This window comes from Haliotis cracherodii, unplaced genomic scaffold, assembly GCF_022045235.1.
Source record: "Haliotis cracherodii isolate W230 unplaced genomic scaffold, xgHalCrac1.p SCAF_17, whole genome shotgun sequence".
NCBI classification, from domain to species: Eukaryota; Metazoa; Mollusca; class Gastropoda; order Lepetellida; family Haliotidae; genus Haliotis; species Haliotis cracherodii.
The window spans coordinates 5,655,680-5,670,304 of NW_027266272.1; the positions used below are offsets into that span (position 1 = coordinate 5,655,680).

The 14,625-nt window shown below is 42.6% G+C and overlaps 1 pseudogene; it reads left to right on the plus strand.

The window, feature by feature from the left end:
* The first annotated feature begins 1,439 nt into the window (after window positions 1-1,439).
* LOC139464275 (probable transcriptional regulatory protein Teth514_1449) lies at window positions 1,440-14,283 on the plus strand (annotated as a pseudogene).
* The last annotated feature ends 342 nt before the right edge of the window (window positions 14,284-14,625 follow it).

Consider the following 14,625-nt stretch of genomic DNA (forward strand, 5'->3'; position numbering starts at 1 on the left):
AATTATGCAGAAATTATTTTTTTCCAACAATAGTTCAAATAAAGGTTAAAATAAGATAGTAATGATAATTAGTTGTAAGTAAGTGCTATGTACCATTACATCATTATTACATCATCATTACATCATCATTACCAAATTCAGGGATGCTATTGATGCCATTAACTTTTTTATTGAATTGTTTCATAACATTAGTTAAGAGTCAACACTTCTACAGTGTACCCTACAACTTTGATGAAATAAAAATTACAATTTTATGACATGTTGACAGACAGTCATTGATAAAAAAAACGTTTGGCACCACTTGGTGCCATATACTTATATACTGTGTCTGAAAAGCAGTTTTTGGCTCCCTTTTTTATTGGTAAGATATATAGTAGTATATGCAACAGCCAAAACAGCAACTTACCCCTGATAGATTGAAATATGATCACTTATGTTCATTAATTACTGTTGCTATGGTCAAATCACCAAGACAGGAAGTAAACAAAGAAGTGAATTATATACTACTCACCGGACAACATATTGTACTGGCCATTCTTCTGTGCCAACTTTGGAGACCTTCAAAAGAACTTTAAAAAAACATGCAAAGCTACTCGATTTCAAATGCTATCATATTTATTCTACATATAGATAGCATTACCTTCAAATTTAAACCGGTAACAATTTGCCCCCTTTTTGGTACCGAAATTTTGCCAGGCTGATAGACTAATACTGTTGGAAAGACAATCAACTCGAGTTGCATGTTATACAATTTGGTTACACTGTGTGAAGAAATAAAGACGTTGCGACACTTTTGATACAATGTATACGATTTTGTAACCGCGACGTCAGCACAGTGCGACACTGAGCGGTTTGCAGGCTGACTGACGTCCAGGCACCATGAGGGTTAAAATGTCATGCGTAAAAACGCATGTTCAAAATTAAAATAAAGAGGTATCTACTCTACAGTGGGTCTTCATCAAATTTCAAAACACAGTAGGTTTATCTCCTAATTGAGTAATATATAGAATAACCTGCTAGAAACTCGGAATGAAAGATTATCTGTCCCTCTTGGAGAGTGCTGTAAGTCCCTCACCAAAGACTCGGGATTAACACCTTTCACTCGGGACAGACATACAATACATAATTCCTCGTAGCTGGATGGTATGTTCTCTGGTTCTCTAAATAATGAATGACGTGCCCTAATGTCCTTCATTCAAGACTCTGTGAGTCCCATTTCTGGTGTCCCCCGCCGTGATATTGCTGGAATATTGCTAAAAGCGGCGTAAAACCATACTCACTCACTCACTCATTCAAGACTCGGATGAGCAAGTGACATTGTGTCAGGTAAACCCATCGCGAGAGAAGTATTTTATTACAGCTTTTTTCAGTTTTAGTAATTTCCTGCAAGGGAAATAACCCTGATATCGCAATGGAAGTCTCCGATCTGAAGGCAAGAAATTGAAACACGCTTTGACTTCCGAACGTACATGGGCCGGTCAATGTGCACTTTCAAAACAACGATTGTATTGTTATTATATCTGGTGCGTCCAAGCATAATATTATATTTTGTTAAAATTCATAATGCATTGTGAATATTCATTATTATTGATCTAAAACTTCATCTTTACGGCGACACATCTTTACACGTCGAAATATTCTGGTTGTCAATGTTCAAGGGATAAAACTAGCGTTTGAATTTACCATTGCTCTCACGTAGCCAAAGTTTTGTAAACTACCGTTACAAATTCAACCAAAAATGATGTTTTCAACTGACGTCCATTATTCACGTGAAAGCTAGTCCGTATGTTATAAACACAGGACCATGTAACTAATAATAATAAACACAAATCTGCGAGTTTGTTATTATTATTTACATGCACCTGTGGTTATAAATAATAAACGCATAAATTAATTAAAATGTTGTAAACACAATGCCATTTTTGAAAGTGGTCTAATGTTACAAATGTTGGTAACTTGTATGTTTGTGTGCCATTTTGCCAAACACGGGGATATATATGAAAGATTTCAATCTAATTGCCCTTGGCAGACCAATTTGGAAAAAAATAAATTGTAAGGGTGTGCGGTGTTATTGCTCTATCGTTAAATTGAGGTTCATTCTTTCCATGGTATGTATCACAATATCATTTTATCATGCTCGATATATCGGTCGATTTCAAATAGTGATTTTTATCATGTGTTTATTAAGTATCATTGTATGTTCTTGCCAAATGAATTCAGGATTTAGAATCATACAGTATATTGTGATACGTATTGCAATATGGCCTTGTGCATCGCAAAATATTGATACACTAAACCTCAAATACCCATTCCTGTTATTTTGTATAACATTTATGGAATTTTTAAAGCCAGTATTTCATAATTTCAGATGTTAACAACATAGTATCTAATAAATAATGACTGTTCCTTTTTATTGGTCCTGTTATCAGCGAAATACAAGGTACCTCTACAAAGCCAGAATAGTTTTAAGTTTTATCAACATGATTAACATGAATGAGGAAAAATGTAACTTCCAAGTTGGGAATTTTGGCTGAAATTTGCCGCAGACTTTCGGGCCAGATATCGGCTTCTGAGCAGGTCAAGCTCAATTCCAGCAAACACTTTGTGTGATTTAGTTGATAATCTGTTAGTTAGCACCGTGACTCACTGAACCACTGACTTGTCTGACCGAGTCTTTGTCCACTTCTCATACGCAGACTGTACGCAGTCTGCTGTGATAAAACTATTGTTAACTACAACAGACACAGGGTTTTACGTGACGGACAAATGTAGAGAATGGACTCAGAAAAAGAATATACTGCATCCCAAGGGACACACAATAATGTTCACTGTACCTACAACGTAACAAGAACAGTTAAGGCTTTCTGATATTTCATCCATCTGTCATGAACACTGTTGTTAATGTTTATTAGCGTAATGGGACCACCTGCCCATGATACAGTTTAAAGAATGTAAAGCAGTTTTCTTACAGAGCGCATAGATGGGGTTGCAGTCTAATATAATACAACATGGTCACATGAAAACCAAAATAATTTAACAATAATGTTAAGTATATTAAATACAGTAGAGATCACACAGTATTTAAAATATTGCTACAAATACTTTATATCCTTGAAATAATTACCTCTCATCATTGATTCATTCCAGACTCGAACGTAATTATCTAAACTGGTACGCTACACAATTTCATGACTTAACAGGACCCTCATATTGCCTGCAAGGACCCTTAAAATTAATTATTTGGGTTCCCTGGACCCCCACTTTTGTAAGTCAAGGTAAAACCCTGCAGACAATAACCTATGGGATATTTTGACTGTTAATTTTCCTATTTTCAGGTGCAGCAGCCAGGAGCAAGCCAATAATGGCCACAGAATCATCCCTTTAAGAAAGTACATTCACTGTTTACTTAATCATCATGGCTGCAGCCTATTCAAACTTCACACGAAAATTCCTACTCAATCTCACAGACGTCAAATCAAGTACTAGGCTGTTGCCAGCATTGATCTGTTCAATATGGCAAAGACGGGATTATTCCAGCTGTCTGAACAGCTCGTGTAGACGCCCCTTCAACATCCACCGATTATGCAGGAATGTGGGCGGCGCCACAAGTCAGGCCATCCTCATCTCGGTGCCAAAGAGATGTATGGCGGGACACAGTAAATGGCAGAACATAAAACGAACGAAAACAGCCAAAGACTCGGAACGAAACAAAGTGTTTTCACAATTTGCCAATCAGATAAGGGCAGTTGTACAAGGTTTGTTTAAAGTGTGTTTTTTCTCATTGCGATCTGGAACCAATCTTATATCCAGGGTTGGGATACGTCTTCAGCAACCCATGCTTACCGTAAAGGCAGCTATGTTTGTCCCAAGAGGCAACTAAAGGGATCAGTGGTCAGGCTCACTGACTTGGTTGATGCATGTCACCGAATTTCTCTTTCGTGGATCGATGTTCATGATGTCAATCACTGGATTGTCTGGTCCCGACTCGATTATTTTGTCATATAGCAGGAATATTGCTATGTGAGGCATTAAACAACAAACAATTAGTTTGAATTGATCTCAAGCTACCTGTGTTTGTTGTCAGAGGCCACTCAAGGGATTGGCTGATCAAGTGTAGTGACTTGGCAGTGATTTTGCAAATTTTGAGGTGATATTCTGCTATACCTGTACAAAAATTGAGAAATATTTTCAGGACATATTGTACAGAAGAGTCAACCTGCCTGACTATCATGGCAAATGAAGTCAAGCATTAAATAAACCAAATCCACACTGTTGGATTGTAAACGTTTCCTTTCTTAAAGAGTAAATCAAGAAAAAAACAACTTCTAGACTAATCTGTAAGTTATAGATCTTTGTAAAAACCCACTACTAATACCCAAAATGTAAATGAAATTGACGACAGGCGTTTGTTCTTGTGTGTATCACAGAGATTTGTACAGAAAATTGAGTAACATGTTTTTTTAATAATTATTGTCAGGTATCATTATCAAAAAACATTTTAGTTTCATCAACATTGAACTATGTCTGTTTTCTATCATGTTTGTCAGTCAATCTCAAATTTGACTTGCGTGTATGATTTAACACTGGCCCATCCCTGTCAATTTTCTAAGCACTAAGCCACTTATTAAGGCAAATAGGGCGAGAACTCTCCAATCCCAGTTTAGTGTGTAAATCTCTAACTCTTAAAGTTTCATAATTCACCATGGGTTGCCTCCCTTATGTTGAGTATGAAGCAAGCTCCTTCCCAGCGAGGGGGCACGGGTGGCCCAGTCGTCTCGCTGTGCAGATTTGCTTCCCTTGGGCATGCCTATGATTGTGGGTTCGAATCCCGGTTCGCCCCGATTATGTTCCTAGGTTTGTCAGCACCATACCTGTGCTCGTGGGTTTCACCGAAGTGGTAAACGTCTGAGACCTGCATCACTTCGGGCTTTCCTCCCACATTAAGCTGACACGTCGAGATATAACTGGAATATTGTTAAAAGTGGCGTTAAACCCAACTCACTCACTCACTCACTCCTTCCCAGCGTGTGACACCTTTTTACACACTCGGTAACATTGCTTCCACCAGTATGGGCGTGGCCATTACAAGAATTTTAAAATTTGCCTTCTAACTCAAATGTAGTAATGTTTATCCTTTTGTTTATGTCTAATGGAATGCCAATACTGTTATTTTTTAAAAAGGTTTACGACTGATCATATTTCACAGATGAGTTTATCATTTTGTTTGTTTGATCAGATTGGTTTGAGATTGCAGACGAATGGAAAATCACTCAAATTCCTCCTTACATTCTTACTATACCAATTACATGATAGTTGAAATGAAATAGAAATTCAAATTGACAAACACAGAAAACAATTTAGTTAGCATAAGAGTATTCGGCATCACGGCAGTCATCGCTTCTTTGTAAACATAACGGTCAGTCGGCTGCGAGTTCAACCCCAAGCATTGTTGTGGTCACATATCACAGTGGGGAGTTTTGACTTGTGGCAGCGATGGTATAGAGAGCTCCGCGGCCGGGATATCACTGTGCTTGGAGTTTGAAGGTCGTGTGACACACAGGAGGCTGTTACTGTCTAGTACAGAATGTGAAATGGGGTTTGACGTCTCGTTCAAGATTACTGCACTTATGTAGCTTATACTAGTCTGGACTGATGCCGATTTTATGGTGCTTGCCCACTGAGATACGGGAGCTGGCATGATCCAGCAACTGTGCGATCTGAGATATATCAGGATAGCTTGCTCATGATATGATAGGTATCACAATACTTGCATGTGCTCTTATCTTACTCTGGTCTAGTGGAAGAGCGTCCGCCCGGAGAGCTGAAGGTTCAGGGTTCGATCCCCGGCCGCGTCATACCAAAAGATGTTAAAAGATGGTACTTGTTGTTACCCTGTCTGGCGCTTGGCATTATGGGGCTAAAACAAGGACAGGTCGGCTCGGAGTCAGTATACTGTGTCTGAGTGGGGTATTCATGTTAGACTGTGGCATGGTATCTCAGTGAGCTAGCACTATAAATCGGCATCAGTCCGGACTAGTACAAGCAGCCACACACAGACACATGTGCATGCACACATAACTGCAATACTCTTGGACGCGATGTTTAACCCAATTTCACCTCACATCTTATCTGTGGTTCGTAAGCGATCTTTTTGATAGACAGGATGGTAAATACCTAGCACACTGATGATTTACAGTTGGCAGTGTCGAGTATGACATGGATGAAAATACAAACTTTCACGACTATATGGTGTTTGTGCAACAGTTATTAAAGGAAACATTGAAGGTTAAAATCAATTTTAACTTAGCATGCGACTGTGACAGGTACTTGTATCGAGAAGTAAAAAATCGTGATCCACCAATGCATCTGTGTATTATCCACCATAATGATATACCATGCCGCAGTTTAACATGGAAACCCCATTCAGGCACCGTATACTGATTCCGAGCCGACCATTTCTTGCTTTATCCCCTATTTGCTCCATGCCAGGCAGGGTAACAACAAGTACCATATTTTAATGTCTTTTGGTGACGTGCTTGTACCCTGACAGCTGACCTTGTTTACACTTGTTTACACACAAAGTGTCTGATGGCAAAATATTGCTGATGTAAACCAAATAGTTTATGTGTTCTCTCCATAATGCATATTACTTTTAATTGCATTTTAAAATACAAGGATTTGTGAGAAACATAAGTTTTGAAGTCGTTTCGTTACATCGTTGCAGGATTCCATATTATTTTTTTATTTCTTTGTTTGAATTGGAGTGACAAAATATTTTTTATTTGATTTTTGTTGTTTTTTGTTTTTATTTTCTCAGTGTTTTGGGTTGGCAAAAATGTCAATAAACTTTGTCTCTTGAGGATAAGCAGATAAAAAGCTGACAAGCTGTGATGTTTCTGAAAATAAGTGCATTGTTAGAATGTGACGCATTCATTCGCTCTAGTAAAGTGGGAATCAGGGAAAACACACTGAGCTGGAACCATTTCAAACTGTACTTGTCAGGCTTATGAGTGAGTGGGTGAGTTGGGTTTAACGCCGCTTTTAACAGTATTACAGTTATATCTTGGCATGGTCAGGATTATGATAAGTTTTAGCAATTCTTTCTAAGGACAAACTTAACCCTGAAAATGTTGATGATGCTTCAAGGTTTGTCAGCATCATAGCCATGCTTGTAGCTTGTAGTGGTAAACTGGAATACTGTTCAAATCCTTTTGAAAGCTCGCTCTTTGACTCTCTCACTTCCTGTTTTGTTTCATTTTGACAGTGTGATTTTTAAGATTTTAGAAATAGCTTAAAAAAGCTAAATACCCTTAATAAAGACATCCTTAATTTTTCCAGCTACTGGTGTGTCGAACCCCAAACAAAATGCTCACAAGCTGATGCCAAGATGAAGAATGTTCCTTCTGCTACCATTGATGCTGCATTGGCAGCAGCTGTAAGTAGTTGTGTGTAGGTGGGGTTGTATTGTGTGTGTGGGATGGGACCTGGTTAGGGTGTTACTGTGGGTGTTACTGTGAGTATGGGAGTGTTGCTGTGTGTGTAGGTGGGGTACTACTGTGTGTGGGATGGGATGGTTAGGGTGTTACTGTGAGTGTGGGAGTGTTACTGTGTGTGTAGGTGGGGTTGTACTGTGTGTGGGATGGGACCTGGTTAGAGTGTTACTGTGAGTGTGGGAGTGTTACTGTGTGTGTAGGTGGGGTTGTACTGTGTGTGGGATGGGACCTGGTTAGAGTGTTACGGTGAGTGTGGGAGTGTTGCTGTGTGTGTAGGTGGGGTACTACTGTGTGTGGGATGGGATGGTTAGGGTGTTACTGTGAGTGTGGGAGTGTTACTGTGTGTGTAGGTGGGGTTGTACTGTGTGTGGGATGGGACCTGGTTAGAGTGTTACTGTGAGTGTGGGAGTGTTACTGTGTGTGTGTGAGTGTTACTGTGTGTGTAGGTGGGGTTGTACTGTGTGTGGGATGGGACCTGGTTAGAGTGTTACGGTGAGTGTGGGAGTGTTACTGTGTGTGTAGGTGGGGTTGTACTGTGTGTGGGATGGGACCTGGTTAGAGTGTTACTGTGAGTGTGGGAGTGTTACTGTGTGTGTAGGTGGGGTTGTACTGTGTGTGGGATGGGACCTGGTTAGAGTGTTACGGTGAGTGTGGGAGTGTTACTGTGTGTGTAGGTAGGGTTGTACTGTGTGTGGGATGGTTTGTGTGTGGTTAGGGTGTTACTGTGAGTGTGGGAGTGTTGCTGTGAGTGTAGGTGGGGTTGTACTGTGTGTGGGATGGTTTGTGTGTGGTTAGGGAGTTACGGTGAGTGTGGGAGTGTTGCTGTGAGTGTAGGTGGGGTTGTACTGTGTATGGGATGGTTTGTGTGTGGTTAGGGAGTTACGGTGAGTGTGGGAGTGTTGCTGTGAGTGTAGGTGGGGTTGTACTGTGTGTGGGATGGTTTGTGTGTGGTTAGGGAGTTACGGTGAGTGTGGGAGTGTTGCTGTGAGTGTAGGTGGGGTTGTACTGTGTGTGGGATGGTTTGTGTGTGGTTAGGGTGTTACTGTGAGTGTGGGAGTGTTGCTGTGAGTGTAGGTGGGGTTGTACTGTGTGTGGGATGGTTTGTGTGTGGTTAGGGAGTTACGGTGAGTGTGGGAGTGTTGCTGTGAGTGTAGGTGGGGTTGTACTGTGTGTGGGATGGTTTGTGTGTGGTTAGGGAGTTACTGTGAGTGTGGGAGTGTTGCTGTGAGTGTAGGTGGGGTTGTACTGTGTGTGGGATGGTTTGTGTGTGGTTAGGGTGTTACTTTGAGTGTGGGAGTGTTGCTGTGTGTGTAGGTGGGGTTGTACTGTGTGTGGGATGGGACCTGGTTAGAGTGTTACTGTGAGTGTTGCTGTGAGTGTGGGATCGTTGCTGTGTGTCTAGGTGGGGTTGTACTGTGTGGGATGGGACCTGGTTAGGGTGTTACTGTGAGTGTTGCTGTGTGTGTAGGTGGGGTTGTACTGTGTGTGGGATGGGACCTGTTTAGAGTGTTACTGTGAGTGTTACTGTGAGTGTGGGATCGTTGCTGTGTGTCTAGGTGGGGTTGTACTGTGTGGGATGGGACCTGGTTAGGGTGTTACTGTGAGTGTTGCTGTGTGTGTAGGTGGGGTTGTACTGTGTGTGGGATGGGACCTGGTTAGAGTGTTACTGTGAGTGTTACTGTGAGTGTGGGATCGTTGCTGTGTGTGTAGGTGGGGTTGTACTGTGTTGGATGGGACCTGGTTAGGGTGTTACTGTGAGTGTTGCTGTGTGTGTAGGTGGGGTTGTACTGTGTGTGGGATGGGACCTGGTTAAAGTGTTACTGTGAGTGTTACTGTGAGTGTGGGATCGTTGCTGTGTGTGTAGGTGGGGTTGTACTGTGTGGGATGGGACCTGGTTAGGGTGTTACTGTGAGTGTTACTGTGAGTGTGGGATCGTTGCTGTGTGTCTAGGTGGGGTTGTACTGTGTGGGATGGGACCTGGTTAGAGTGTTACTGTGAGTGTTACTGTGAGTGTGGGATCGTTGCTGTGTGTCTAGGTGGGGTTGTACTGTGTGGGATGGGACCTGGTTAGGGTGTTACTGTGAGTGTTGCTGTGTGTGTAGGTGGGGTTGTACTGTGTGTGGGATGGGACCTGGTTAGAGTGTTACTGTGAGTGTTACTGTGAGTGTGGGATCGTTGCTGTGTGTCTAGGTGGGGTTGTACTGTGTGGGATGGGACCTGGTTAGGGTGTTACTGTGAGTGTTGCTGTGTGTGTAGGTGGGGTTGTACTGTGTGTGGCATGGGACCTGGTTAGGGTGTTACTGTGACTGTTACTGTGGGTGTGGGAGTGTTGTTGTGTGTGTAGGTGGGGTTGTACTGTGTGTGGCATGGGACCTGGTTAGGGTGTTACTGTGACTGTTACTGTGGGTGTGGGAGTGTTGCTGTGTGTGTGGGATGGGACCTGGTTAGGGTGTTACTGTGAGTGTTACTGTGAGTGCGGGAGTGTTGCTGTGTGTGTAGGTGGGGTTGTACTGTGTGTGGGATGGGACCTGGTTAGAGTGTTACAGTGAGTGTGGGAGTGTTACTGTGTGTGTAGGTAGGGTTGTACTGTGTGTGGGATGGTTTGTGTGTGGTTAGGGAGTTACTGTGAGTGTGGGAGCGTTGCTGTGAGTGTAGGTGGGGTTGTACTGTGTGTGTGGCATGGGACCTGGTTAGGGTGTTACTGTGAGTGTTACTGAGAGTGTGGGAGTGTTACTGTGAGTGTTACTGTGAGTGCGGGAGTGTTACTGTGTGTGTAGGTGGGGTTGTACTGTGTGTGGCATGGGACCTGGTTAGGGTGTTACTGTGAGTGTTACTGTGGGTGTGGAAGTGTTGCTGTGTGTGTAGGTGGGGCTGTACTGTGTGTGGCTTGGGACCTGGTTAGGGTGTTACTGTGAGTGTTACTGTGAGTGTTACTGTGTGTGTAGGTGGGGTTGTACCGTGTGGGGGATGGGTTGTGTGTGGTTAGGGTGTCACTGTGAGTGTTACTGTGAGTGCGGGAGTGTTGCTGTGTGTGTAGGTGGGGTTGTACTGTGTGTGGTATGGGACCTGGTTAGGGTGTTACTGTGAGTGTTGCTGTGTGTGTAGGTGGGGTTCTACTGTGTGTGGTATGGGACCTGGTTAGGGTGTTACTGTGAGTGCGGGAGTGTTGCTGGCTGTGTGTGTAGGTGGGGTTGTACTGTGTGTGGGATGGGACCTGGTTAGGGTGTCACTGTGAGTGTGGGAGTGTTGCTGTGTGTGTAGGTGGGGTTGTACTGTGTGTGGCATGGGACCTGGTTAGGGTGTTACTGTGAGTGTTACTGTGGGTGTGGGAGTGTTGCTGTGTGTGTAGGTGGGGTTGTACTGTGTGTGGCATGGGACCTGGTTAGGGTGTTACTGTGAGTGTTACTGTGGGTGTGGGAGCATTGCTGTGTGTGTAGGTGGGGTTGTACTGTGTGTGGCATGGGACCTGGTTAGGGTGTTACTGTGAGTGTTACTGTGGGTGTGGGAGTGTTGCTGTGTGTGTAGGTGGGGCTGTACTGTGTGTGGCTTCGGACCTGGTTAGGGTGTTACTGTGAGTGCGGGAGTGTTACTGTGTGTGTAGGTGGGGTTGTACCGTGTGGGGGATGGGTTGTGTGTGGTTAGGGTGTCACTGTGAGTGTTACTGTGAGTGTTACTGTGTGTGTGGGAGTGTTACTGTGAGTGTTGCTGTGTGTGTAGGTGGGGTTGTACTGTGTGGCATGGGACCTGGTTAGGGTGTTACTGTGAGTGTTGCTGTGTGTGTAGGTGGGGTTGTACTGTGTGTGGCATGGGACCTGGTTAGGGTGTTACTGTGAGTGTTGCTGTGTGTGTAGGTGGGGTTGTACTGTGTGTGGCATGGGACCTGGTTAGGGTGTTACTGTGAGTGCTGCTGTGTGTGTAGGTGGGGTTGTACTGTGTGTGGCATGGGACCTGGTTAGGGTATTACTGTGAGTGTGTTTGTGTGTGTGTGTGTTACTGTAGGGGCGGAGGGGGGTGTTACAGAGATTTGTTTAGGTTGTATTACATATTTCCTTGTATTTGAATGATTGCTGTAGGATAAGGTTCTACCCTGTGTTCATTTGGATAGCAGACAAATATGCATGATATGTTTTTGTTAATATACAACACCTGAGAGTGGACGTTGATGACGTTTTGGTTCAACAGTGCCTGTGTTGATGATTTCTCAGAGTTATTCTTCTGCTACTTGCAGGCAAAGGCCCGAGACAATTCCTCTGTGGTCTTCTTCGAAGGACGTGGTCCTCTTCGAAGGACGTGGACCTTGTGGGACGTTCTTCATCATTGAAGCATTTACTGCCAAGCCCACAAAAACAAAGAACGACCTTCAAAATATTATCAAGAGGTTTGGGTATGTATTTCAATGGTAGAAACCAAACATTTATAATCCACTAGTCCTTATAATGATAACGTATAGCAAACCATTAAAAATGGCAAATTTCTACTGGTCCTTATGATACCTTAACTATTGGACAATTTGGTAAGGACTACAGGACTAGTGCCAATTTCTAATGCTGTATTTCACAAAAATATATTTTACAATAGGTATTAATACACATAGGCTCCATCCACTAACATCCTGTCACAGTAGTATATATTCTTAACTATTGAAGCACTGTGCCCTGAATCCCAACATGGAGGCAAGGATTGAGTACCAGACTAAAATCACACAGAACTATGTCAATGTGTATCTCAAGGATGGCTTTGCAGCAGGTTTGTTTGTTTGTTGTTTAACGCCGCACTCAGCAATTTTCTAGCTATGTGACGGTGGTCTGTAAATAATCCAGTCCAGACAATCCAGTGATTGACATCATGAACATCGATCCACTCAGTAGGGATACAAAGACATGCATCAACCAAGTCAGCGAGCCTGACCACCCGATCACATTAGTCATCTCCTATGACAAGCATAGTCGCTTTTTATTCCATTCTACCCCAGATCTTCATGAGATGTTCTTCTTGGTATTTCAGGGCTTCTACCCGTGAAGATTCTGGGTTAGAATAGGTCTTCAGCAACCCATGCTTGCCGTAAAAGGCGACTATGCTTGTCGTAAAAGGCGACTAACGGGATAGGGTGGTCAGGCTCGCTGACTTGGTTGATACATGTCATCGATCTCAATTGCGTGGATCGATGCTCATGATATCAATCACTGGATTGTCTGGTCCAGACTCGATTATTTACAGACCGCCGTCATATAGCTGGAATATTGCTGAGTGTGGCGTTAAACAACAAACCAACCAATTTCAGGGCTTCTATTAGCGAATCAGGCATGGCAAGACATGCTTTTGACAAGAAGGGTATCATCATGGCAACTCTTTCGGAGGAGAATGTTGACATGGACAAGTACGTCGATGTTGCTATTGAAGCTGGGGCCGAAGATGTCACCACAGAGAAGGATGAGATGGATGAAAGTTTTCTTAAAGTAAGCTGAGTTGGCAGTGATGGTCTGTTTCAGTTTCCAAACAAGGATAGGATTATTTTCCAATGACATGAGTTCAGTTTAATAAATTGATGGCCAATACTGTTTAGCCTACAGCAGCATTAAGAATCAGGTAACAGTCACATCTTCATGGCAGTAGTGTCTTTTTTCCTCACAAATTCATTTGTTTAGCAATCCTTAGGTAAATATCATTTGAAAGTTTGTAATTTTATATACTGGTATTTACATGAAGGATATTGAGAAAGAATTCAATGAATGTAGGATTTCCTATTGCTTGTCATAAGAGGTAACCAGTCGTCTAAGGTGCAGCGATACGCTGTGCAGAGTTGCGTCCCTTGGGCATGCCAGAAACCTATGATTGTGGGTTCGAATCCTGTTTCACCCCTATTATGTTTCTAGGTTTTGTCAGCGGCATACCCATGTTCGTGGGTTTCACCGTATTGAGACCTGCATCACTTCGGGCTTTCCCCTGACATTAAGCTGACACGCCCTGATATAACTGGAATACAGTTAAAAGTGGTGTTAAACCCAACTCACTCACTCACTCACTCGTTGTGTCTTTGTCACATGTCATCCCGCCCTGATGACATGAGCTGTTGCTCATAATATCAACCACTGAATTGGCTGACCCAGACTTGATTATTTACAGGCTGTCATGATACAGCTGGAATATTGCCTACCATGGCATAAAACAACAATCAAAACAAATATTTGACTATCAATTTCTTTTAAAACCAATCTTCAAAAGATTACTCTCTGAAGCAACCTCTCTGCTTCAGTTTATATGTGACCCGACGACCTTGATGTCTGTGAAGGGAAAGCTGGAGGGTGAGGTAGACGTCCGTTCTTTCATGGTGGACTACCTGCCACTGACCACCGTCACCCCCCAGCCACAGGAGCAGGAGGTCCTGGAGAAGCTCATTTAAAAGATGGAAGAAAACCCGGATGTCCAACGAGTGTTTTTCAATGTCAGTGGACCTGATTCATGACACTCAACACTAGATTATCTCTGTCTGAGGGAGTTGAAATCGTGAGAGCTCTGTACTGTTTTTGAGAACTGGAACTCATGGATTAGATTTGATGTGATGTACTGTGATCTAAGGCTAAAAAAATAATAGTCTTTGTTCTCAGGCACTGCCCTCATGATCATCAAGTTCATTTCATGTTTCCTTTTTGTTCCCATTTTCATTTTTTTGTGTGCATTGTGTTGAAGTATGATATATTTTTAAAATGGAAATTAAGACTTTAGGATGATGCAGGTGGTGCCTGAGAACCAAAACTATTATCTTTTTAGACTAAATGGATAATAAATAACAATTGAACACTTGTGACATTTGTATGAAATCAACTGACGGGCAAAAAAAGTTTGATTTGCAGCATAAAGTGAATCAAACAAGAAATGTTTATTTGACGATGGTTGTGTATCCAAAGTTTGGGTCTATGGAATGTGCTTGTGTGTGTTCAGTCTGTTTTGAGCTTTCAAGTTGTATGCCACTGTGTGTTGCCATTGAATGTGGGAATACCATCATGTAGCGGAGTGAAATGTGAACAACAAACATCAATACTAGGAACACTATTACAAGTCTATTATTGATAGGTCTTATTCTCAGGATATTTGATCGCCTCCGTGGTCTAGTGGTAGAGCGTCTGCCGGCAGA